The sequence below is a fragment of the Antechinus flavipes genome, chromosome 3 (assembly GCF_016432865.1).
Source record: "Antechinus flavipes isolate AdamAnt ecotype Samford, QLD, Australia chromosome 3, AdamAnt_v2, whole genome shotgun sequence".
NCBI lineage: Eukaryota > Metazoa > Chordata > Mammalia > Dasyuromorphia > Dasyuridae > Antechinus > Antechinus flavipes.
The window spans coordinates 409,974,994-410,002,703 of NC_067400.1; positions in this window are offsets into that span (position 1 = coordinate 409,974,994).

Below are 27,710 nucleotides of genomic sequence, written 5' to 3' on the forward strand. Positions count from 1 at the left end.
CCACTAAAAATCAATATTGGACCTGAGGATTGCTGACTTCATTAACTATTGATTTGGCCACCGAACAAACAACCACGAAAATCAATGGTGAGGCAGTCAAACAAATGCCAATATGCTACAATCCTCTTCACTAGGGTGGTAGAGATAACTTTCAGAGAGGGAATGAGTCTCATGTACAGGAGCAAAGAAACCAACTTGTACGGCTTAGATTAATTATCAGAATTAGAAAAAGTGTGTCATGTTTATGGCTGTGCCCTTTCTAGCTTAAGCTGAGATGTGAATTCCCAGGAGCACTATGAATTTTCTGATAGAATCTTTAGCCAGAAGATATTGAATCAAGAAAGGACAAAGCATGATGCAGTATTCAATTCAATTCAATAAACATGAATTAAGTGCTTAGAAGGGATACCACATGGTGCCAGGTGCTGGGAGAGATTCAAAGATAAATAAAACATGATCTCTAGTAAATAATAGCTTACCTTTCAAGAGCACTTCACAGTGCTACTTGTTACAAAGGGATAATTCCAGGTTGGATTCTGGAAATAGAAAATACGATAAAAACACAAGGTAGGAAGGATAGATGATAGTACTTCAGAAGTGAGTCTTTTTTAGTCTGGTAGATTAGTCATTGAAAATGTCTCCATTAGGTTTGTAATAGTTTCAATAACAATGGACTGTCAAATATCTTAGGATGTCATTAAAACTAAATCACTAGATAAAGTCAATCCACTTTTTCTAAAAATCATGTAAAAATACTTGCCTCTCAATTTCTGAAAATCAGAGGTTATTTAAACATTGGCCTTCAGCAGCAGGATGAATAAAAATAAGGGTCCTTGCTGAGCTCAAACTTCATTCCCTTCTAGTGATATATGACCATAGATGAGATCTTTCTCCCACTCATGCTCTCCACTGCTGCTTCCCACCCCATAGCAGGCTTCAGACTCAGTGTCAGTCATTCAACCAGGATACTTGTGTAAGTTAGATAAAATCAATTGTGAGAGACCTCTAAGTCTCTACTCTGGATTCATGATCTCCTCTCTCAACTTGTCTTCTTGAGGAAGCCATACTTCAGTTTCATGGATTCAGACTCTATCAGCCAATGACATAGTATCTAATTTATCTTTTTCTTCTCTCTTATTTGAACAAAAGAAAAAAATAAAACTTTGATAATGATAGAATCACTTAGAACTTGTTGGGGTTATTGAGTCCTTCATATGCCCAATCTATGTATAAATCTACTCATACCTGAAATATTTTCTTTCAAGTTGCTATAACAAGTATTTTATCAATCATCCCTCCAAGATTACTACTTCTTTTTCGCCAAATATGATCCATGAGCAATTCAATTAATTTCTCTGTGTCCCATTTCATTATCTATAAAATGATGGAATTGGACTAGGTTAGAATCAAATAGGAATAAATCACTACAGGCACACATAGTGTCTTAGAAAGCCACAAATTATATTGATTTGTATTTTTATTTATTTTGTTAAACATTTTCCACTTAATTTTAATCTTATTCAAATTCAAATTTAACAATACTTATATCACTTCTTTCTCTAATTTGATTATCTAAATAAATTGAAATCAATGATCCTTGACTCTAAATCTATGAAGTCTATGCAGATGACTCCCAAATCTCTAGCTTTACTTTCCTTCCCCTATATCAATGCTCCAATTCTATATTTCTAACTAAATGCTGTGTAACTATACCTAGATAATATTAAAATACCTCAAACTCAACATGTATAAACTTATTATCTTCCTCCAAATCCATTCTTCCTGTTTTATTTCTACTCATAAGAAGTTATTCTCCCCATTTCCCAATTTCATCTGCTAGCCCTTTAATCTGTGTTCCAGATATGACTTCTTTCTGCTGCATCCAATAGAGATAGATGAGGTCAAAAGGTAACAGAGACAGAATTTCAAAGATGCTTCTAAGCTTTAGGGTCCCACCTAACTTACCTTAGTCACAGAAATGGGAAGTGTACGGTATTAGCCAATCTACTTCATTTTCCAGAGGCCACATAGGGATTCTTCTGTTGTCTTCCTATCCCACTCTGATACTCCTTCCTTACCAACCATCCCATCTCTCCTCTAAAGATTATTTGTCCATAAAAGGCCTATATTAGGAATTTCCATTTGTTTTTATTTTTTTAGTCATGTCCGATTCTTTATGATTCTATTTGGCATTTTCTTGGCCAAAACACTGGAGCAGTTTTCCATTTCCCTTTCTAGTTCATTTTACATATAAGAAAACTGAGGCAAATAGTATTACATGACCGGCCTAGCTAATAAGTCTCTGAGGTCAGAGTTGAAATAATGAAAATGAGTCTTTCTGATTCCAGTACCTGGTGTTCCATGCACTATGGTATCACCTAGAAATTTCCAAATATTCAATAATACTCATGTTTCGTCCTCTGCTTATACAATAGCCCATAATATCAACAGGGAAAGGAAGATAGAGAAAGAATAAGACTGAGAAACCAGATCATTGCCATAATCTTTCTGTAAGCTTCAGTGGATTCTCTGCCTTGGATTCTCCAGTTTGTGTTGTCATAGCTGCTGTTCCTCCTCCTCACTTAATCAGGAACAGTCTGTCTTCTTTTTTTGTATCCTTGATAAAGCAAGCTCATAACAGTGAATTCTTTAAACAAAGATAATATGATGATGACAAATGCAACTGAGGACCCTTTTACTAAATATCTTTGAGATATTTTAATGAGAATGGAAGTCCACAGATTGATATAGATCATCTTTGACCCTTTGTTTCCCACACTCCTCATAGAAACACCCAGTTGCTAAATCCTATAATTTCAAATACCACCAGTTCTCTCACATTCAGCATCAGCTCAGCACTCTTACTTCAACCACCCTCATGCATGTCAAACTTAATATGTTTGCTTCTAAACTTATCATTCCCTCCTTACTATCTCCCTCCCTTTGTTGTGCCACAGTTCCTTTATTATCCTCTCTCATTTTCCCTAATTATCTTGACTTAGTTTCCCTAAATTGCCCTGCCTGGGTTTCCCTGAATTGTAGTGCCTCAGTTTCTAATTGCTTTGCTCAGTCACCCCTCCCTCCTAATCACAAGGATCCAGATAAGGAAAAAAACCTCCTATCTTAGACATCATCAGAATGTTGGGTGCCTCTCCCCATTCTGTAATCCCAATTTATCAGATGTCCCCCATACCTCCCCCTGACTCTGTCAGAACCAGATTGTTAGTTCCCGCTCTCAGTGCTCTGACTCTGCCCCTACCTCTGTCTATTCTCTGTATCTGAGCAACTTATATATATGTTTGTTGGATTCTCACATTGTTTTCTGGATTCTTGGAGACGATAGTCTCATTCAGGCCCGAGACCAAACCATTTGGTCCCAGTAAATCTCGCCCTTTCAAATAAAATATTAAATACTCTCTAATCTCTATCTTGCCTCAGTTTCTCCAGCATTACACTTTCAACTTCTTTATTCATAATTATGATCAACAATAAATTCTTAGTTATTCAGGCTTAACATTTTGGAGAAATAAATTGAGTTTTTTTGTCCTATGTTCCTTTTCCCCAAAATTCAATCAAAAGATACTTATAATCATGCCCACCAACCTAGTATAGGTCTACAATTGTTATTGTTGTTTGATCTTCTTTCTGATCAGGAGGAGGAGATCTTGAATTGCAAATCAATTGGATTTAAGTGAGGCAAAACTGTGCAAAGTCATCAGTCCTACTCTTTCCCCTAGAGTTATCCAAATCCAATGGCAAGACACTAATCAGGATGACAGGCAATGGCTTTGAATACAGTAGAAGTCACAATACTTGTAGCTTGGACTATTGAAATAGCCTTCTAAATGACCTTCCTGTTTCCATTCTCTTTCCTTTCTTTTTCCTTTTTAATCTAACTTGTACACAGATGTCATAATAATCTCTTAATACTCAGGTCTCACCATGTTACATTTCATACAATGTCCTTAAACATAACTATATTGTCAAAAGAATGCTATGCAACTACTATCTACATGTTATCAAAGTATTTGACAATTGTGTGTGTGTGTGTGTGTGTGTGTGCTATATATATATATGGGAAGTACAAAAATTGAGACATATAGGATAGTCATTTAGATGAATTAGGAATGCCCGGATGGCCAGAGCAAAAGCATAGTCATTAATTAAGTAAACTTGGATGGAAGTTTCTAGTGGCATGCCTCAAGGATTTGTGATTGACCCTTCACTGTTTAATATTTACATTAATCACTTAGATTAAGTAATGATTAACTACCATAATGGGTTTGGGATCCAATTGACTTGATCACAACTCAATTTAACAGCCAATTCTATATTAATTCTTAATCATGTCCACTAATAAATTCACCATAGGGTGGCCACCTAATGTCCTAGAGATCTTCACTTTCTTCTGGCATTACAAAGCTATTGTTGGAACAATATGGCTGTCTACCTGTCATCTCTCATTCTTGCCATGTGACAAGATCATATATATTCCTAGCAAACAATTCCTTGTTGACATTTTTACTTCTCTTGTTCTTTAGAGTTCTTTATTGGTTATATATTGCAGACTGCTCACACCCATCATGTTCTTCTGGGTAATACTCATTTATTTTTAGGTAATAGGTATTGCTTAATAAATAATATTAATTAAATCAATAAGTAAATAAATGACTATTAATTAAATTAATTACTGGATAATTAAATAGATAAGAAGAGGTGAATGTGTAGATAGATAAAAATAGATGGATAGATACATAAAAAATCGATGACTAGGTAGATAGATAAGAGATAAGCATGTTTATCAGCTCTAAAATAATATGTCCAGCACTGCACTGAATGCAAATTCAAGAAGACAAAATAGTGCCTACACATAAGTGAAAAACAGAAAGGGAAATGAAACAATCCCAATGAAATAATTGTTAAAACAAGAAACTGGATTATAGCTGAATTAATGACTAACTGATTATGACATGGAGTGAAAACCCTGACATATTTTCAGAAAAAGGGCAATGCTAAAGATAGATGCATTTATAGGACACCTTGCTTGTAAAGTGAATAAATATATTGTTTCATTAAAATAGATTTGGTCAAAAATTTCAGGAAGGAAGGAAATTAGCATTTTAAAGTTATCTACTCTGTGCCAGGCACTGTGCTAAAAACTTTACAAATATCTTATTTGATCCTCATAATAAACCTCAGAGGTAGGTGCTACTGTTAGTCCCCCTTTCACAGCTGAGACAGCTGAGGCAGACAGAGGTTAAGTGACTTGCTCAGGATCACACAACTAGTGAGTGTTTGCAGCTGTATTTGAATATCTTCCTAATTCTAAACCCACTTCTCTATTCTCTGCACAATGTAAGTAATCTCTTGGTGACATGACATCACAATTAAAAGTCTTCAGTGTTTCAGAGCATAAGTCCTTCAAAACAACCTCTGAAGGCAGTATTTTATTTACTCTTGTAATGCAGACATAGCCACAAACCAGGTGGAAAAATTAAAAAGCAATTAGTGGATTTTCTCTGCCAGTTTATTCCACCTGTGTGGGAAAGACTATTTCCTGAAATGAACAGCTATGGTTTGGTTTGTTGTTGTTATTGTTTTATGCTATCTTTTAAGTACAACAGATAGTAATAAAATGATGATGAGCATGACAGCAAAAGAAAAGATAAAAAATGATAAACTTGAATAAAGCATCTTTATTTGAAATAAAAGAATGTAAAAAGAAACCCCATCTTTCAAAGTAAATTTTTACAATATTTTTTTAGGATTATTTTTCTTTGCATATATTTTCCTTTGAAAAAGATGTCATTTTAGAGATCATATTTTGATGAATACAGTATTGTATATATGTGAATATTTTTGGCGTATTGATGTTTATGACATAACACTATTTTTAAAGTATCAACCAATTAATAATTAATGCATGTATGCTTGACAGTGTATACTTTACAGTTATTAGGTATTATATCAAATGACATGAATTAAATTAATGTAAATATTTCATTAAAATTGATTTGTTTGACATTGGTCATGCTTGTCCTTTTAAACACTTGACCACACCAATTATTTTTATTACAGAGGAAGACTACTTGTCTGTTATCCATGGAACTTTCGACTGAATAAATATGTGCTTAATGGCTAAGGGTATAGTAATTTATTTGCTATTTTTAAAATTTTAACTTTTTTTTTACAATGTTTCAGTTCCAGTTCCTGTACAAAGTGACAAAGATTTCCCAGAATATTTACTTTAATTTAAATAGGATCTTATGATATGTATGCATGTATATGTGTGTATATGTATGTATGTATATATACATCACTTTTATTCTTTTGGGTAAAGCTACAAAGAATAAAGTTAGGACAAGCTCTATACTCTGTTATAGTGATAATTATAAAATAAATTTATAGCTTTTGAAGCCTCTTTCCTGTTAATTTTCTTTTATTCCATCTTCACTGTATGTAATTCTCTTTTTATAAAGCTATTTTATTGTCCTCATAACCAAACAAAGGCACAGCCAAAAACACAACACAAAATGCCATCAGTGACGTGATTAATATGTGTACAAGATAAATAGAATGGAATTAGAGAACTCTAAATCTATAATTAATATTCTAGAGACAGAAATGTTGAATATTAAAAACCTATTTCATCTTTCTTAAATTCTTGACAAGTAAAAAGAATAAATGTTTGTCTATTGTATAATTTGAATATCCAGTTCACTTTTATATTTTTCACTCATTTGATAAAGATTTATTAATCTCACTTCTATAATACAAAATGTACCAAATATTTCACAACCTAATGAATCTTTGAATCCAAAAGATAGAATAATCTCTTTGAGAATGCATTATGTTATGTTTTTCAAATGAATAAAATGTGTAAATATATGTGCATGTGCACATGTGTAGGTATGTGTGTCTATGTGTGTGTACATAGTTGTTTTACCCATGTGGGATATATGTGTCCACATAGGTCTCTCAAGATGTAGCTCACAGGGAAACAATAACATCTCTTTAGAGGCTTCTTCCCCACCACCCCTTTTTTCTAAAGGAGACTTTGACTCCTTTAGAGAGGAAACAATATTCAGCCAGAGCCACCCAACTGTCCTCAGCTGGAATTATATCTATCTACTTCCTTAAATATTGTTAATCTAGAGGAATAATTATTAGGCTCAAGTTGTACTCCTGTTCACTATTCCCTAATGGAGGAGAGTCCCAAACTATATATCCAAGATTTGATTCTTTTCCCATCAGATGTCAGCTCCACAATGAATACATATAGCATATAAACCCATTTATTGAAACCAATAGCAAATAGAAATGAAAGAAAGTAGACCTGAAAATATATACCAAATGATACACAGAGTGAATGAACTATATGTGATATAATTATATGTATGAGATAACTCAATTCAAATGAGAGAGGGGGAGAAAGAGAAAGGGGGAAAAGAAGGGAGAGAGAGAGAGAGAATGATGGATAGACAGACAGAAGGAAACAGAAAGACACAGAGAGACCTAAGTCCCAGATCTCATCCATGGGAAAATTCCTGGTCTGTAGTATGTAAGCTGAGAATAGTGACTTGCTTGAAATGCTAGATCCTCCACATATCACCTTCTTTCTAGCTCTAAAGAGAGCTTGGAATGGTGCATCTTCTCTCTTGGAGTGGAAAGCCACAAGACCAGGTGTCTCTTCTCTCTAGGACTCACCAACTCTGCCCTTTATGAAAATGTGGGACATTGAATGCTTTATTTTCACCAATGAGGTAAGATTTGAGACTTGAGTTACAACATGTATCTGAGAAACTTTTAATTAAAGTGTTAGCAGGCAAGTTTTCTTGGGATGATAATCTTTAAGAGACTCTGTGGCTATTCATTAGGTAATTAGGTGGCAATGAATAGAGCACTGGACTTGGAATCGGCAAGAACTGCATTCAAATCCTACCTTAGACACTCACTCTGTGTATGACTCTGGGCAAATCATTTAACTTCTGTCTGTCTCATTTCCTCATCTTAAAATGGAGATGATAACACCTATTTTATAAAGTTTTTCCAGGGATAAAGCAAGATAATATTTATAAAGTACTTTTCAATCTTTAAAACACTTTATAAATACTAACAATTATTATTATAGCAGATGTACTAAAAGCCACATTTACTTGTTCAAACTGTTATTTGGATATCGTTTACTGAATTTTTATTGTTGGGCACTTGAGTGTAGGACTCTCAAGAGGTTAGACCAAAAAAAAAAAAAAAAAAGCACGGGCTTAGGTCCTAGAGACAGACCAAAATAATGGGGTTCATGTACTGAAAGAAGTCTCAATTTATTGCAAGATATAGGATAATCAGAAATGAAAAAGACATCTCAACTAAAACCTACAAATAATAATAAATCCATTTATATAGATTTTTAAGATTTATAAAATGGTTTGCATATATTATCTTACTGGAATCTCATAATAAGGCTTTGTGATAAATAATAGAAGTATAATCCCATTTACTTGAGGCTCACAGATGTGAACTAATTCATCTTAGATTACAGAGTTATTCATTAAAGAGAATGGAGGTCAATTGACTCACAGCTCTAAACTTTTCTCATTTTACCATAATAGAGAGTAGGGAATTTCAAACATCAAGAAAACTCTGGAAGGCGAACAGAGACATAAATAATCCTAAATTATTTGGGAATTTATTTGCCTTTGGGAATATGTAGGAAATATATATATGTATATATACGTGTATATAATATGTGTGTGCATGTTATATATACTTATCATTTAAATATAATTCTCATCTGGGAAGTCATTTTTTTAAAATAAAGTTCTCACTCAAGAGGATCTAGGAAACTTTATACTTTTTCCAATCTTCATCCGTTTTCCTACACTGACAACCAGAATTCTCTCTCAGATTTTTGAAAATTTGTATCAGACAATACATTTCAAGGTTTGGCTTAGGTTCAAAGAGACTAACAAGTTTCTTGTTTAACCAAGAACATGGTTAGGAGCAAGACTCAATCTTTGTAGAAATCTGAACCCACTCTGGAAATAATCAGGTCACTGAAACCCCTAAGCCCTTCTGAAATGTTACAATAGATAATCTCCATTTTTTTTTCTCACCCAAAGCTAATCCACCCTAGGCATAAATCAGTGGGGTCCAATAGAATTGACCAGGGATCATAAGCACTAGGTTAAAGATAACAAATCAATAAACCGAGTCCTATCTGGAGATCTCTTACCCTGTCTGGCAGCTACTCAAATCCATGGTTTCATTTCTCTCTTCTCTAAAGTTTGCCAGGATTTCCAGTAGGGAGGTCAGCAGTTAAAATCAATTCTCCTTATTCACCCTTACATAGCAACTTAATATCAGTATTTTCTCTGGATATTCCCAATCCTCAACTTCTTTGGGGACCTCTTTACTACTCTGCTCCCAATTCTAGTGGTCCCAAAGATTTAGGAAAATGAAAAATAGCTTCTCTTATTATTATTGCAAGATATAGGACAATCAGAAATGAAAAAAACACCTCAACTAAAACCTACAAGTAATAGTAAGTCCCCTTTATATAGACTTTTACGATTTATAAAATTGTTTGCATATATTATCTTACTAGAATCTCATAATAAGGGTTTGTGATAAATAATAAAAGTATAGTCCTGTTTACTTTAAGAAGAGAGGCTATTTTTCAAAATTCTCCTTCCCTCTCCTTCCCCCCCCCCCCCCACATACATACATACATGTTAAGATCTAGGTGGCAAAGCAGATAGAATTCTGAACTTGGAATCACAAAGATCTAAGTTTCAATCGTGCTACATTAGTTGTATGACTGGGCAAATTGCTTAACCTCCATGACCCTCCTTTTGTCATCTATAAAATATGGTGGCGGGGCTTATTGGTATTTAAGATCCCTTTCAGCTCTAAATCCTTGATCCTATGGATTGACTTTTGCCTTAAGGTTATGATTTATATCAATCAGTATTTTCTCATACTTTGGCTCAAAGTTGATTTTACTGCCCCAATTATACCTATGGGCAGGAAGTACATTTAATATGTTATTTCCCTGAGTTTTGACAGGTGTGACACTTTTAAAAATTTGAGAGACAATTTCTGGGCAATTTAATCATTTTAGTAATAAGCCAACATTTTAAATAAAAGGGCCAGTGGTACTCTTGAATGCCAAAAGCAAGCATGGCATAATGGTCTCACAGTTTCCTGAAGGTGGTAATCAATTCAACTCTGATTGATTAATAATTAATGAGAGACCTAATATTATAATGAGGGGTTGAACTTGTTCAATTGAACTTTGATTATTATTTCTAAGTTACATCTAACTTTAGACAATTTATTTAAAAATTTTATCCTTACTCAAATCTGAGAAGAGTGCAATGGCTTCTCTAACTGGCTGTGTCTTAACAATAGTCTTAGGAAAGTTAACCCAACCTCATTATTGTTGTTTGTATTTCTTTTCTGAAGGGTACCATGACATCAGGGAGGTGAGCCCATGACATGCAAGTGAATTTGATTTAATTGAAGTAGGGCTGTGCAAGATCAAGTGCCTCATTTTACTCTCCAAAATGTTAGAAACAAGCTGATTCTGAAAGTCAGATAGCAAAGAAACTTTATTGAGAGAGAAAGTCCAGAGAAATTGGACATTTCTGGTCAGAAGCAGGATCTGGCCCTCTAATGGGAAGAGGGAGCACTAGGTACAGAAGCAAAAAAACTTTATGTTCTTAATTTGTCACAGTTCTTTCTCCCCAAAAGAATCACTTGATTAGTTTCCCTTAGGGTTACATCATTTCTTACATGCTACTCCTAAACCTGTTCCCCATCTGTCATCATACATCCCATGTTGTGTTAATGAGGTTCTAATTCTATGTAGTATGTGTCTGCATGAAGTTTATTAAGCAAGTGCCATAAATAAAAGCCTTTTACAGGTCCTTGAACTTGGTCAGTTTAAGCCAGTTTCTAGACTAGACATCTTTCTTATGTTGCCTTGAAACTTACAAAAGTCTATGGAAACTTAGCTTTTCAATATGTTTCATATCTGCTCAAGGTTTCTGAGGAATTGAATTTTAACTCTTCTGTGGAAACTTAACCCTAATTTGTTTCTCACAATTGCCATCTGGATCCAGTGGGCAAATATAGATCAGAACAACTAGGCATAGCCTTGGATGCAATAGTAGAACTAGGTCTTTTTAAGCCAGTGTTTCCCAAAGTATGGTACACGTACCCCCAGGGGTACGGGAAGAGTTTTGTGGAAGTACGTGTTGCACCAGAATTTGGTGGGGATATGCACTGTACCGTGCTTAGCTGTGCCTAATTCTACGTTCTCATGAGTTAAGTCAAGACAATCTTGTGAGGCATGAGATGGTCCAGTGTGACACAGCGTGAATATACCACCCTTCCTTACAGAGACAACTTACTCCAGTGAGTGGCTTCTCCAGGCGCCTGTGTATTTTTAGCTTTTGTGCGATTTTTCTTATAAGAAAGGTTTGTTATGTGTTTTAGTAAGTCCCACTGATTTTGATTATTTTCAAATAGAAGGATGAAATTGTGCTGAGATAACACATCGTCATAATTTGGTTCCCTGGTTGTTCATTTTAATCTGGCATGCGGCTCCACATCCAATAGTCTGTTCCTTTTTTTCAACTTAATGTCTACAAATGCTGAAAAAGCATGTTCACATAAATATGAAGTTGGAAAAGGCAAGATGTATTTCAGAATTTTTTCTGTTAAAACAGGATACACATGTTGCATTTGTAACCAGAATGATGTTAAAGTACACTCCTTATGTTTATTTTTCAAGAATCCTTCTGAAGCCAATTCCAATAATTGCTCTTTTTCCACATGCAACAAACCTTCTGGCATGGATTTATGTTTTATTATGAATAATTTTATTTTTCATTTATTATTATTTTGTGTATGTACCAAAAAAAGAAAAAATAAATATATTTTTATTGTTATTAAAATACATCCTTTTTTTTGACAAGGAGTACTCAGCGTTACAAAAATTATAGAAGGTGTACACAAATGTCAAAAGTTGGGAAACACTGTTTTAAGCCAAAGTCTTCTACAGATCTCAGTTTGAGGCCACACCCATTCAGTGATTAAGGCTAGGTAGCAATTAAGGCAAAGAATCTCCTCTTTCACATAGTCAAAAAAAAAAAAATTCTAAATAAATAAATAAGTCTATGAGGGGAAGAATCTCAGGGTTTCTGGCCAAAGTAGAAATGATTGATACTTATATTCAATCTGAGTCAGGGAAGAAGGAAGGAAGGAGGGAAGTAGAGAGGAAAAAAGGAAGGAAAGAAGGGAGGGAGGGAGAAAGAAAGGAAAGGAAAGAGGGAAGGGAGAAGGAAGCAAGGAAGGGAGGGAGGGAAGAAGGGAAAGAAGAAGGAAGGGAGGGAGTGTTGTGCCACAGTTCCTTTTTATTGTCCTGACTCAGTTTCCCTAAATTGTCTTGCCTCAGTTTCCCTAATTGTCCTGCCTCAGTTTCCCTAATTGTTCTTTCCATTTCCCTAAATTGATCTGCTTCAGTTTCCTTTAATTGTTCTGTCTCAATCCTCTTAGTTGCAGACCCCTGCTCTGGTTCATGACAACTGATATAACACAGGGCTAATTACTCTAATTATAAATGTGTAAACTCGAGATATGGGGGAGTTTAGACTTCCTGGCTCCTAACTCCTCCTAAGTCATCAAGAATTTATGGTCCTAATCCCCATCTTATCATTGTTTTTCCTGATCCCAATTTATCAGAATGTCTGGGGCCTTCCCCAACCCTGTCAGAACCAGATTGATAATCCGTTGCCCCCTCTCAGTGCTCTGACTCCACCTCTGCCTCGGTCTACGCCTTGGTAGCTTAGAGTCATGTGTGTATATATATTTTATGGGAAGCACAAATTATCTGCTGGATGCTTTGGACATCAACCCTGAGGGCAACATGCCCCCAGCGCAATCTCTCTCTTACAAATAAAATATTAAAACTCTCTAATTTCTATCTTGCCTCAGTGTCTCCAGCATTACAGAAGGAAGGAGGTAAAGAAGAAGGGAGAAAACAGGGAAGGAAGAAAAAAGGAAGGGAAAGAGGGAGGGGGGAAGGAAGGAAGGAATGAAGGAAAGGAGGGAGGAAAGAAGGAAGGCAAAATTTTCCCATTGCATCTAGTGTCATCTCCAATCATCCTGACCTATATCTGGCCGCTGGACTCAGATGGTTCCAGAGGGAAAGTGAGACAAGTGATCTTGCACAATCCTTCCTTAACTTAATTCACTTGTATGTCATGGCATCACCTCCTTGATGCCATCTCTTCCAGAACAAAGAATGAACAGCAAACTCTGTGAGAGGGCTGGACCACAAACTGGAACTGGTCAGTTGGAAATTTCCCTCTTTCTTTACCAGTACCGTCCTTCAAGCAACTGTACTTTTGAAATCAGGACTTTAGAAAAAATGGGTAATTCTGGATCTCTCCAAATTATTGGCTATTAATAATTGTTTCTTTCACAGGTGAGCATCCAAGCACAACATAATTTGGATGATAACAACCATAACAATTATTTGATATTTCCATGATATTTTCAGATTGTCAAAACATTCTGTGTACATTGTCTCATTCAATGCTTACAATATCCCTGCAAGGTAGATTCTATAGGTAATATTATGCCCATCTTAAAGATAAGCAAACATAAGTTCAGAGATGCCAAGTGATTTGTTCATGGTCTCACAGCTGGTAAGTCTCTGAGGTATGTCATTTGGAAGATGATTTTCTTTTCATAAAGACTCTCTCAAGAGTCTGAGTCAAGACCATTCCATCTCTCCAACTGTGAAGGCATCTGGGATCTAAAATCCTGAAATGTATTATTTTCCATTTTGCAGCCCTTGATGGGGCATCTAAGGAGAGAACATTTTATTTCTCAGCTTTGTAGGGAATTGCACACATGCTTCTCTCTCTCATTTTTCTTTTAAAATTTGCAGTGATTTTGTTAGAGACGATAGCTCCTTTATGAGGAAATACATCTGAGGAACTAAATGAGGCCTCCCAGCAGATTCAGTCATTTGCAAAGCCATTGGAGAATCCGTAGGCAGAAGCTTTGAAAACTGAGGGAGGGAGGCAATGCATCAACCGCTCATACTTATTCTCCTAACTGCCAGAGAAATTAAATTTGGTTTTCACCTTCTGAAAACTCAACACATTTTTATTGCACAAATCTCTCCCATGTTTAATGCTACCCTGCAATCAATTTTCCTATTAAAATGAATGTCTGGTCTTAATTTTGCATTTCCTCATTAAAACAGGGCTTAGCATATTCAGTGACTGCCCAGTTTATGGGTCTTGTTCCTAATTTTTTATAACCTTTAGATTCTCATTCAGTTCAACCAGGCTGGTTGTTTTTCGTACCTTAATATCTGTTCAAAGAATAATAATAAGTGACATTTACATAGTTCTTTAAAGTTTGCAAAGCCTTTTAAATACATTATTTTTGCGGATCCTTAAAACAATCCTATCGTGCAAATGATACTTTTATCACCATTTAATGCTTGGGGAATCTGAGGTTGAGAAAGATTAAGTGACTTGTTCATGATCACAGAGCTAGAAAGTGTTAAAGGCCAGTTTTGAACCTTAGTCATCTTTATTGCAAGTCTAGTACTTCTAGCACTACTTCTCAGATCATAAGATCATTGATTCAGAGCTGAAAGAGACTTTAAAGGTCATCTAACACCAATATCTAACACTAACAAGATAAGGAAACTCAAGCTCAATGAGGTTAACTGACTTGCCTCAAATCAATAACTATGTATCTATTTAAAATATATTTGTTTACATTCCTATATTATTTGAACAAAGTTTTATTAAACACTTTTCATACAATAGCCTGTAAGGTAGTTAAGAGAAACATTATTATCCCCATATTATAAACGAATTAACTAAAGTAGAAAGAGCTAAAGTAACTCTCTTGGAGTCATAAAGCTAGTAAATATCTGAAGTAAAATTTGAATTCAGGGCTTACTGACTCCAGGTTCAATGCTTTACTTACTGTATCATCTTGTTGGCTCAGGATATAAAATTAAATGTTTAATCAATCAGTGGATGTATTGTGTTTTCCTATAAATAGCCTATATAATAAAGGTGTCAATAAGTAATGCAGAAAACAGATTAGTAATGAATTTACAGTGTTTGCAACAGAATGTCAAGAGCTATTTAAAGCCATAAAAGAAAAAAACTTCCCAATTATGGGACAAAATCAGTTTATTTCAAGTTTTGTTGGTCCAATTAGAAGCCTATGGATTTAGCTAAATCATAGAGAATATATGCATGTATATATGCAGACATACACATATGTATGTATACATATAGATTTTATATCTATATGTATATTTATAAATATGTCCAACATTTACATAGTGCTCTAAGGTTTGCAAAGCACAAAGATCCAGTGTGTCCTAAAAGACTTAGTGTAATTTTAATCTTTAATAGGCTCATTTAATCAACCCTGTGAGATAGATACTGTTATTATCCCTATTTTATTGATGATAAAATTATGTCAGAGAGATTAAATGTATTGTCCTGAGCCATATAGCTAATAAATGAGGCAAGACTTGAAGAGTAAGGGCTTCCTGAATCTGTCTAACTCTCTTTCACCATGATATCTAGCTGTTTATTCTCTTTAGATAAAGATATCTAGTTATAGTATGGGAAAAATTGCAAAAAGACCTTAAGCAATTTCAACTTCATTTTTGAAATTTGCTGATTAATCAAAGAAGAGGCAAAGTAATCAAATTGGTGGAAATCTGCAATGGATCTGCCAGAGTGGGCAAAGTCGAAGAAATACATGTTTTCTTATGTATTTCTATCACTTAGAATCAATATTCTTGTGATCTGCTGAGATTCAACCTAAAAATAACATGTGTACATCACTTGATAAAATCCACTACAATAATGTTCCAATTTAGGAATAACCCACATAATACTGACCAATACAATGGCAGGATGTCTTCTCTTCCATATCCTCCACCTTGGTCTTGCCTTCCTGCTCACTGCCAGAAGTGATTGTTTCTTTCTTCCTCCAAGTGGAGACACCACCTGAAGCCCTCTGGCATGCACCAAAACTGCATTTCATAGATAGGCTATGAGCACTACTGCTTTCCCAATAGAAAAGTTATATTAGACGTGTTCTTTGTTATAGTTTTATGTCTTTTAAGTTTCTACTTCATCTTCTTTTTTACTTAAGCAAGTTAGCTATCTATACCAGATTACAGAGTAGAGTAGTTATGATTCTGTAAGAATTGGAAGAATTTACTATAGAAAGTAACAAGGAATATATATATGTTTAGGGTTTGTTTTGTTTTTTTGTTTTTTTCTGTGCCTTGTTTTCCAATATCTTGATTTGTTCTTGGGATAGTTTGATGTCTAAAAAATCAGTTCATTCAGTACAAGGGAGTTAGACTTGAAGTCACAAGACTCCATTACAAATCCTGGATCTAATATTTGGTTGTAATATCATGGCTTTGTAGCCACAAACAATTCACTTAACTTCTCATAGAGCTATAGATAATGAAACTATTCCAGAGGTATGGTTATATTTTCCCCTGATACTGCAGTTCATAAATCTTCCTTATTTCATTAATGTAAAAATATAAATCTCATGTAAAAATGAGATTGTTTAGGCTCTAACTGAAGTACTTTTTAAAAGTCTGTTTATTTGACTGCATAGACTATTCAACACTAACGCAAAATCATCTGCTTTTATTCTTTAATCTTGGAGTAATATCTTTCCTTTTCCTTTCTTGAGTTTAAGTAGTTCCTATAGCCTATAAAAATAGTATATGTATGTTCACTACTAATCTATCCTTTGCACTATTTATCCACATCCTTGATAATTTGGGGTAGCTAAGTGGCATAGTGGATAGAGTACCAGTCCTGAAGTCAGGAGAACCTGAATTCAAATCTAGCCTTAGACACTTAATACTTCCTAGTTGTGTGACCCTAGGCAAATCACTTTACCTCAATTGCCTCAGCAAAAATAAAATAAAATAAAATCCTTACTAATTTATTAAACATATTTATTTTATTTATTAATTTATTAAAAAACAAATTCAATCAATTTATTTCAATTCATTAGACATTCTCTAAACATTTATTATGTCTAAGCCACTATGCTGAGTACTATGAATACAAAAAGTGAGATAGTTCCTTTCCTCAAAGAGTTTATAATCTATAAATACCTGCAATACAATCTCTGATTATGATAAAGTACTATATAAATATTAGAGATTGCTATTATCAAGTTATCCAAACGAAATGTTTAACAGGCAGACTTGTGCCATTTAGATGAAGGCTAACCCTTTCGAGGTCAAGAATTGGCAGAGAAATTCTGCCATTAAATTTGAGGACGGTTCTTTTTCAAATGTCCACCCCTGCTCCTAGATAGCTATGTGACATGATTTCAACCTGGAATCATTTTTATATCTCTGACTTCATTTAGGTCCTCCATAAGTAGCAAGTCAAAAGAGTGTTAGGAACTGCAGTACTAGGAATACTAACAATACTATCTCTATTACAAATTGAAGTGGGATTTTGAGAGTTAATTTAGCAACCTTATTTTACTTCCCTTAAACAGGAAATTCCCTTATTTGTTTGCAGATAATCAGCCTCTTAACAGAACAACAATGTGTTTGTTGACCAGAAAACAAAATTAAAACATTAAAATGTTTTGAAAGCAGATAAATAAGAAACAAACACTTAATATTTCATAATGTCTTTAAACAAATATCATGATTTAGTGAAAAGAGGCCTTAACTGGAATTTAGGAGAGCTGAGTCTTTATGGTATATAATGTAATAACATTATCATCCTGTAAAAAATAGTAAATATAGGGGTAGCTAGTTAATGCAGTAGATAGAGTACTAGCCCTATAAAATCAGAAGGACCTGAGTTCAAATGTGGCCTCATTCACTTAACACTTCACACTTCCTACCTTTGTGACCCTGGGCAAGCCACTTAATTCCAATTGCCTCAGAAGAAAAAAAAAAAAAAAGCAGATATAACATATTCAAAGAAATCTAGAAAGACATCTATGATTATGCAGAGAAATGCACAGATCCAAAACAACTTGCAATACGCACCAAAATGCAAGGTAAAATAACTTTTAAAGATTTTAGAATTTTTATCAATTCAGTAACAAAATATGCCTTCAGAAAACAGATGAAAGTTTGTTTCTTACCTCTTCACAGAGAGGTAATAACCTAAGATGCAGAATGAAACTTACATTTTCAGACAGTACCAATGTGTTGATTTATTTTGCTTAAATACACATTTATTATAAGGAGGGGTTCTCTATTGGTGAGTTTAGGGTAACAAAAGTAAGACATTAAAAAAGGAAGAAGAAAAAAGAAATGTGTCAATAGACATTAAAAATATCCAGAATAATACAAAAAGTTCAGAAAAGGAGATAAGCAAACAAAAATGGTTTGCTAACACAAGGTTAAATTGAATAAATTCTTTACATAAAGAGAAATTTTGGCAAATGTGAGTCCTCTCTTCTAAGCTTGCAGTGTTTTGCCTGCTGCAATTCCCCATATGGAGATAGAATAATGGAGGTTTAAGTCTGCTTCTGAAAATTCATAATCTAGCCAACTCTCTGAAGTAGGGTGCTTCGTATTCAGGCATTCTCTTTCTAGTTTACTTATTAAATGATGAAGAAAAGATTTTGTTGATAGGCTGTTGTTGGAACTGTAAGTGTTTATAAAAGGTACTAACTGGATGATTCAATCTGTTTCTTGATCTCATTTGAGTGAAAAGAAATGTAAGCCTTTAGTTAAAAAGAGTGATTTTGTTTATTCTGAGTTGCTGTGATCACAAACGTGATGCTCTTCTCTTTGTCTCTTGATATATGTTTATTCTTTTCTTTTCTTAGATAAAGTAGTATTGGAGATGGAGTAGAATAGTTGTTGACCTTATAAGATTCAAAAGATAGGAAGACCAGAGGTTCTGTGAAAATGCTTATTGAGACCCTGAAAACCAAGCTGAAATATAACCAAGCAGTGGATGCAGGCAAGATGCTGGCTCCTATAAGCATGGATTTGGCTCTGTTGGCCATGCTATGTTCAAAATTGAACTTGTTGGGGAGAATGCAATATAGCAACTGCTTTAAATTTGAGTTCCTTCTCCTTAGAGTCTAAGGTGGCAATTGTGCCTCTGCCTGTTAGGAGAAAGTGATTGTACTTTTGTTCTTGATATATATCACCTAAGAAATTATCAACTTATAAAAGCTAACTAATTAAAAGATATTGGGTACTAATCACTAAAATATAGCAATGATATAAAGGAAATACTAACTGTAACTAACAACATTAGAAAGAACAGGCATGAACTGGAGCTTGAACTTTGAATTTGAATGAATTTGAAATTCATCATTTCATATACAATACTCTTCATTATTCTTTGTGTAGTACTCCCCTCTGGGGATGGTATTCTTGATTCACACTCTCAGTGGTGGGCAAGATATCTAGGCATTCTGGTACTATTATTTATAAACCCAAATGAATGTATTTCCTATTGTTTATCAGCCAGTCATCTCGAGGTTATTAGTGAGAAGGTATAACAAGAATATTAGTGAAGTTATCATCATCCAAAACTAGAAGTACATTGTGTCCCCGACACAAAGTTCTTGCAAAGAATGGGCTTAAATTTAGTGACAGTGGGCCCATGTGCATAATACATGGATGCCAAAGGAGTAATTCATAGCCTCTGATTATTGGAAATCCCTTTGTGGAATACACATGAAGTTCCCTTGAGGTGTAATACTTCTGAATTCCAAAGTTCAAAGTTTTTGTGAAGTGGGGAAATTAAAGATGTTGATCTTGTCTCTAGTAGACATTGCTAGTGATGCTGATGGTATCTCCTAGTCTCCACCTTTTGAAGTTCACATAATCTATCATAATTGGTCATAATCTGGTCAATTGCATTTCTGAATACTTTTAAAAATCTTTTTGGGAGAAGACTTTCTAATTGTCCTTAGAATGCTTCCCTCCACACTCAGTTTGATTCATTTTCTCCAACTAGCTCAATCTCTCTGATAACATGGTCAATGGAAAAGGGAGAGGAGAGAAAAAGAGGGAAGAACTTTATACTTTCTTCAAGAGCAATTTCCTCACTGATCTAATTATTCTAGAGAGCAATTTGACCAAAGGGCTATAAAACTATTCATGTTCTTTGATCCAGCAATATCATAGCTAGGTCTATTTCCCAAAGAGATTAAAAAGGTGTGGGAAGGACTTCTTAGGATGAAAATATTTATAGCAGCTTTTTTTTGTGGCAATTAAAAAATAAAAATCAAAGGGCTGTCCATCAATTAGTAAGTGGCTGAACAAGTTGTGGTATATGATTGTAATGGAATACTATTGTTCTATAAGAAATGATTAGCAAGATGATTGCAGAAAAAAACAGGAAAGACTTACCGTGAACTAATACGAAGTGAAATGAGCAGAACCAGAAGAACAATGAAGAATTGTGAAAGACTTAACTATTCTCAATAATACAATGATCCAAGACAATCCCAAAGGCCTTATGATGAAAAGTACTGTCCATCTCTATATTTGTTTTTAAAACTTTAAGATCCAAATTCTCTCCCTTCCTCCCCATTACGAAGGAACATGTGAATTTATGCAAAACATTTTCATTAGTCATATATTATCCAATCCTAGAGAAAAAACTTATGCTGTTTTATACAGACTGAACCATACTATTTTCCTTCCTTCTTTCCTCTCTCCTTCCCTCCTTCTTTCTTTCCTTTCCTCTCTTCCTCCCTTCCCCTCTCCCTCCCTCTCTTCCTCCCTTCCTTTCTTTTATTTCTTAAAACCCCAAAGCTCTTATTATTTTTTCAAATTTATTAAACTTATTCACATACAATTTATTTTTTATTGATTTAGGATGTCTGGGCCATTTGTGGTTAGTAAGGGATGAGGGTGAACCTCCACCTCCTTTTACATTTGCATATAGAAATATTTGTGTTTGCTAATATTCATTAAGTTTATAGTTTTTTTAAATGAAATTAAAAAGAAAAAATTGGGGGTTTGTCCCTGCATTGCTCATTGAATCCTTGAGTGATCTTAAGAAGGTGTTTATCCTCAAAGGGCCTCAATTTTGTCATCTTTCAAATGAAGGACTTTGATGAGATGACCTCTAAGATCCTTTCAGTGCTAACACTTTATGTTTTTTTTTTTTGTAAAGTAAGGTTTGCCCTACATTCACTGCTGAAAGGTACATCCATATATTTTTAGTTATAGAATTGTAAAACAATGTTTTATATTCAAGAAATAAAATATTTACCAATATTTTTATAATTCATGTCACAGATTATTTCTTCATGCTATTTTTATTTATTCACTTGCTATTTTTATCCATTTGCACGACACTTATAAAAGGGAGTACAATGTCAATCATGTGATTCCCAGACAGTTGTTTAATATTTATTAAGCATTATTAGGCAATGGCCCCAAAGCCAAAGGGAAATGGTGTTTTGAGGTAACTAGTAATTTAAGAACAAGTAGATTTTTTTCACCCAAAATGAATGGATAATTGTATCAAATTTAAGCCTCTCTTCTAGGGAAATATAAACCAAAAGCATTTGATGTGGAATCAAATTTACATGCTCCTATCCCTTAGAAGTTTCCATTCTAAAGCAACAAATCATACGGAAATCAGTCCACATTCATATTTGTGTGGTGTATAAATAAAAGCATTTTCACCTTCTGTAATTATATATATGATGTTTTCCATTTTAAAAGCCATAATAGATAAATATTTAGCCTATTTATTCAGCTTTATTGTCTTTGTGAGCCAAAACTTATCTTTTAATTGTGTTATTATGTATAGACACAAGGCATGATGGTATAGTGGGAAGAAAGGAGAGAATAAGCATTTATATAGAGCCTACTATATGCCGGACTCTGTGCTAAATGCTTTTTTCAACTATCTCAATTGATCTTTACAGAAATGCTAAAAGGTAGGTATTTTTATTATTCCCATTTTATAGTTGAAGAAATTGAGGCAAACAAAAGTTCCTTGTGGTCATCAGCTAGTTAAGTATGAAAGGTTAGGTTTTAATTCAGGTCTCTTCTGATTCCAAGCCCAGAGTACTAGCCAGAACATCAACTGCCATAAATAGGTACTCCCAGCTTAAACTCTTGAAATCTGGACTATCTCTCCAAGTGGCAGAGATAGAATTTAGTTATGAGCTTCAGGTATGAAGTTCAAGAACAAATACGTAGGACATGTAATCACTGCTCAGATTTCCTTTGATGCACCAGAGCTGCTCAGGTTCCAATCATGAACTAACTGTAGGTCCATCACATTCAATTCCATTTAAGCAGCATTTATCAAGTGCCAGTATGAGGAAGAGACTAAACTAGATGGTGAAGACAACAAGTCAAAAAAGAATGCAATCCCAATTCTTCAAGGAGCTCACTTTCTCTTGAGCATGGGAATAGCATACATATGCAAAGAAAACTCAAAATACATGCAAAATTAATGCAAAATAATTTCATGGGCACTAATAGCAGAATCTGGAACAATTTCCTGGGAAAGGTAGAATTTGAGCTTGATCTAGAATAGAAAATGTAATTTTAAGAGACAGAAAGCAAAGGTGTCACGGGAGAGAGCATGTTTTGGGGAACAATCTAGGCTGATGTATAGACACAGAAGATGGAATGTCACAAATAGGAAAATGACAACTTGACTGGAGTATAGAGCTCATAAAGTGAAATAATGAGAAATTACTCTAGTATATAGGCTGGAGTCAGTTTGTAAAAGGCTTTAAATGCCCAAAAAAGAAATCCATTTTTTAGCCAAGAGGCAGTAGGGAACAACCAAAACTTTCTAAACAAGGGAGTTACCTGTCCTTTTGCAATAACAATTTGAATTAGAGAAAGAGGCTACAGGCAGGGAGACAAATTAGGTAGGTGTTGCAACACTCCAGGGAAGAGGTGAGGAGGTCCTGAATTAAGGTGATTTTGATGTGAATAAAGAGAAAAGGATGGATATGAGTCAGGTTGTTAGCACTTACCATGTGTCGAGAACCTTGCTAAGCAGTGGGAATACAAAGACAAAAAAAGATAGATCCTGCTCCCAGTAAGTTCCCAAACATCTATGGATAAATAAGATTATCAGTAGAGATAAAGCACTAACTTTAAGGGAATTTGGAAAGGTATGGAAGGCAAAATTTAAACTGGAATATGGAATCCGGAAGCCAACAGATTAAGATGAAGAGACTAAAATTCCAGACAAGGAGGACAGTCAATGCAAAGGTACAGAGATGTGATATGGAGGGTCTTGTGAGAGGAACAGGAAAAAGGCCCATGTCACTGGATTGTAGAGTACATGAGGATGAGCAAGGTGTTAGAAGTTTGGAAAAGTAGGAAGAGGTTAGGTTATGAAAGACTTTGAATGCCAAATAAAGAGGGCTATATTGGATACTGGTGGTGATAGGGAGCCATTGGAGTTTATCAAATAGGAGGAGGCAGAATGGAGGGGTAGACTAGAGTGAGGAAAGACTTGAGACAGGTCAACTGACCAAAAAGCTATTGTAGTTGTCCAGATGAGCAGTGATGAGGGCCTATATCAAGGTGGTAGCAGCGTAAGAGAGAAGTGAACATATATGAAAAATGTTGCAAACATAAAAGATATAACTGACAGGATTAAGCAGCAGAGGATATAAATGAACGAAGAGGTAGGGAGACACAAGAGTGAGAAGCTGAATGTAAAACCTAAGTTGTAAGTCTCAGTACCTGGGAGGATGGGGTGTCTTCAACAGTAAGAAGGAAGTTAGAAAGAGGGAAGGATTTTTGGAGAAAAGATAATGATTTCAATTTTGGATGTGCTGAGGTTAAGATATGTGTAGGACATCCACATTGAGTTTTCCAGTTGCCACTATTCCATTCATCACAAATGGCTTTTCAAAACCTTTTCAAACCTCCTCAAACCTACCGTTATTCTTTGTCTACCCACCCTTCTCCCTGAAAACATCACCTCATACTTTGCTGAAAAATGAAGTCATCTGCCAAGAGCTCCTTCTCCTCCCCCCCCTACCCCTGTACTTCTCACATCAGGCAGTACCTTCTCCCATTATGTCTTCCTTCATCCCTCTCTTTAAGAGGTGAATTCCCTCCTTGCAAAAGCTAATTCCTTTACATACCCAAGTGATTCAGTTTTATCCTGTTTTCTCCAACAGATTGTCTCTTCTATAATCCCCATTCTCTCACTTATCTTCAATCTCCCCCCAATTGGCTGCTTTCCTACTGCCTACAAGCATCCCATATCTCTCCTATCTACAAAATAACACTTACTTGAACCATCCATATCCTTTTACACTAATCCCACATTTCTCCTATCTATTTTTTGGCTAAATTCACTGAGAAGGCCATCTACAAAAGGTGTCTCCAGTTCCTTTCCTCCCACTCTGTTCTTAACTCTCTAGTTTGGCTTCTGGCCTCAGCAAGAAACAGCTCTTTCTAAAGTTACTAACATTTTTTAAAATTGCTAAATCTAATGATTTTGGTTAAGTTCTCATTCTCTCTGTAGCCCATGATACTGTCAATCACTCTCTTACCTCTGACACTCTTCTTCTCTCCAAGTTTCCATGACATTACTCTCTCCTGGTTTTCTTCCTACTATTCCTTCTCAGTATCCTTTACTAAACCTTCATCCAGATTTCAGAAAGGTCTGGAGAGACTTACATGTACTGATGCTAAATGAAATGAGTAGAACCAGGAGAACATTGTGTACAGCAATAGCAAGATTATATGATGATCAATTCTGGCAGAAGTGGTTCTTTTCACCTGCTAGGTGATTCAGGTCAGTTCCAATGGTCTTGTGATGAAGAAAGTCATCTGCACCCAGAGAGAGAATTTTGGGGTCTAAGAGTGGCTCACAACATAGTATTTTCACTTTTTTGTTTGTTTGTTTGTATATTTTGTTTTCTTTTTCATTTTTTCCTTTTTGATGTGATTTTTCTTGTGCAACATGATAATTGTGGAAATATGTACAGAAGTATTGCACATGTTTAACATATATTGGATTAATTGCCATCTTGGGTAGGAAGTGAGGGGAAGGGAGGGGAAAAATTGGAACACAAGGTTTTGCAAGGGTGAATACTGAAAATTATCTATGTATATGTTTTATAAATAAAAAGCTTAAAAAAAAACAAAATTCAAGGGAAAAAATGAACTAAATCTTCACTTGCTAGCCATGGTTGTTCCACAGGGCTTTGTCTTAGACCCTCTTTTCCTCACACAGTCCCAAGCACTGAACTATGAATCATAACAAGTAGGCCAACCCATCAGTAATGACCAAGTGATAATAACAGGGAGAATCTGCCTTAAATAGCATCTCTTGGTTTGTTTACCCAATGAAAGTGGGACCTCAAAAGTTTATTCTTGATATTCATCCAAGCCAAGTATTTCAAACTTGATTTGGAATAGATTTCACATTAAATTCTTTAATTAATCAATTTATTTAATATTTTCCTCCCAGTTACATTCAATTTTTTAAAATATTTGTTTTTAAGATTTTGAGTTCAAGGTTCTCTCATTTATCTTCACCCACAATTAAGAAACCACATGTAAAGTTATGCAAAACATTTTCATAAAAGTCAAGCTGAAAGAAAACATAGATTTTCCACTCTAATGAAAATAAAAACCCTAAAGAAATAGTAAGTTAAAAATAAAGAGAAAAATAGAGAGAGTAATAGAGACAGCTTTGATCTATCAGACTTGATCAGTTCCTTCTCTGGATATAGATAGAATTTTTCATCATAAGTCCTTCAGAGTAGGTATGGATGATTGCACTACTGAGAATAACAAAGTCATTTACAACTTGTCATCCCAGAACATTGCTATTACTTTGTATATAATAAATTTCACTTTGTTCATGGAGAGCTTTCCGGGTTTTTTTTTTTAATACTTTAAAATTTTTTTTTTATTTTATTAAAGCTTTTAATTTTCAAAACATATACATGAATAATGCAAAAAATATACATGAATAAAATTTGTGTTCCAAATTTTCCTCCAACCCTCTCCCCTAGATGGCAAGTAATCCAATATATGTTAAACATGTTAAAAATATATGTTAAATCTAATATATGTATACATATATATACAATTATCTTGCTGCACAAGAAAAATCAGATCAAAAGGGAAAAAAATTAGAAAACAAAATGCAGGCAAACAACAACAAAAAGAGTGAAAATTCTGTATAGTGAACCACACTTAGTTTCCACAATCCTCTCTCTGGGTGTAGATGGCTTTCTTCATTACAAGATCATTGGAACTTGTTGTGATACAGGATCCACTTGCCAGTGGCTGCTGGAGTTCTAACTCAGATGGATCTCTTCATGTGAGAGGATAATGATGATGATACAATGAGATTGAGAAGCTGTTGCTGTTCTCTGACCTCTTTCCTCTTCCCTCTTGCCTCCAATTTATTTCCTTCCCAAAACAAGGGAATATCTAAGTTAGTAAAGGCTGCTTTGCCCCTTCTTCAGAGTGATTAGATCCTTTAGGAGGTGATTAGTGGAGTCTGTCATTCCATAGCTGTGGAGGCTCTCAGAGAATTGACCTGCTCCTTCACTTAGGCATGGTTCTTAACAGGAACTGGTCTGAATCATCTAAGAGCTATGCCCATCAGAATTGATCATTGTATAATTATGCTGTTGCTATATACAATGATTTCCTGGTTCTACTCATTTCACTTAGCATCAGTTCATGTAAGTTTCTCCATGCCCCTCTGAAATTATCCTGCTGATCATTTCTTATAGAACAATAATATTCCATTCCAGATTCTTTTTTTTTCCCTGAAGCGCATCCTGCTCATAATTTTCCAGAGAGCAATAATAGTCCATCAGAAAAACTTTCTTCAAAAAAGCTTTTTTTTATTTATTGTATTTTATCCCATTTATTTTCTCTCTCCTTTCACCCTATTCCTCCTCAAAAGTGTTTTTCAATTGACTACTACCTTCCCCAATATGGCTTCTCTTTCATCATCCCCCCCCCCCTTCTTTTTCTGCATCCTATTCCCTTCCTATTTTCCTGCAAGGTAAGATAGATTTCTATGTTCCCATTGAATATGTATGTTATTTACTATTTAAGCCAATGCTGATGAGAATAAGGTTCACTCACCCTTTCTTTCCCCTCTTCTACTCCACTGTAAAAGCTTTTTCTTGCCTCTTTTTTTTTTAATGGCAGATAATTTGCACCATCCCATTTCTCCTTTTCCTTTTCTCCCAGTAGATTTCTCTCTCACACATTAATTTCATCATTTTTAAAAAGAGATATTATCCCTTCATATTCAACTCACACCCATGCCCTCTCTCTATATATTCCTTCTTTCTAACTGACATAATAATGAGAACGTTCTAATGAGTTACAAATGTCATTCTTCCGTGTAGGAATATAAACAAATAAACTTTAAGTCCCTTATGATATCATTTTCATATCATTATCTTCTTATGCTTCAGAGTCTTATATTTACAAATCAAATTTTCTATTCATCTTGTCTTTTCATTACAAAAGCTTGAAAATCCTCTCTTTTGTTGAATGACCACCCACCTTTGAAGGATTATACTCAGTTTTGCTGATTAGGTGATTGCTTGGTTGCAATCCTAGCTCCTTTGCTCTCCAGAATATCATATTCCAAGCCCTTCAGTCTTTAATGTAGAAGCTGCTAAATCTT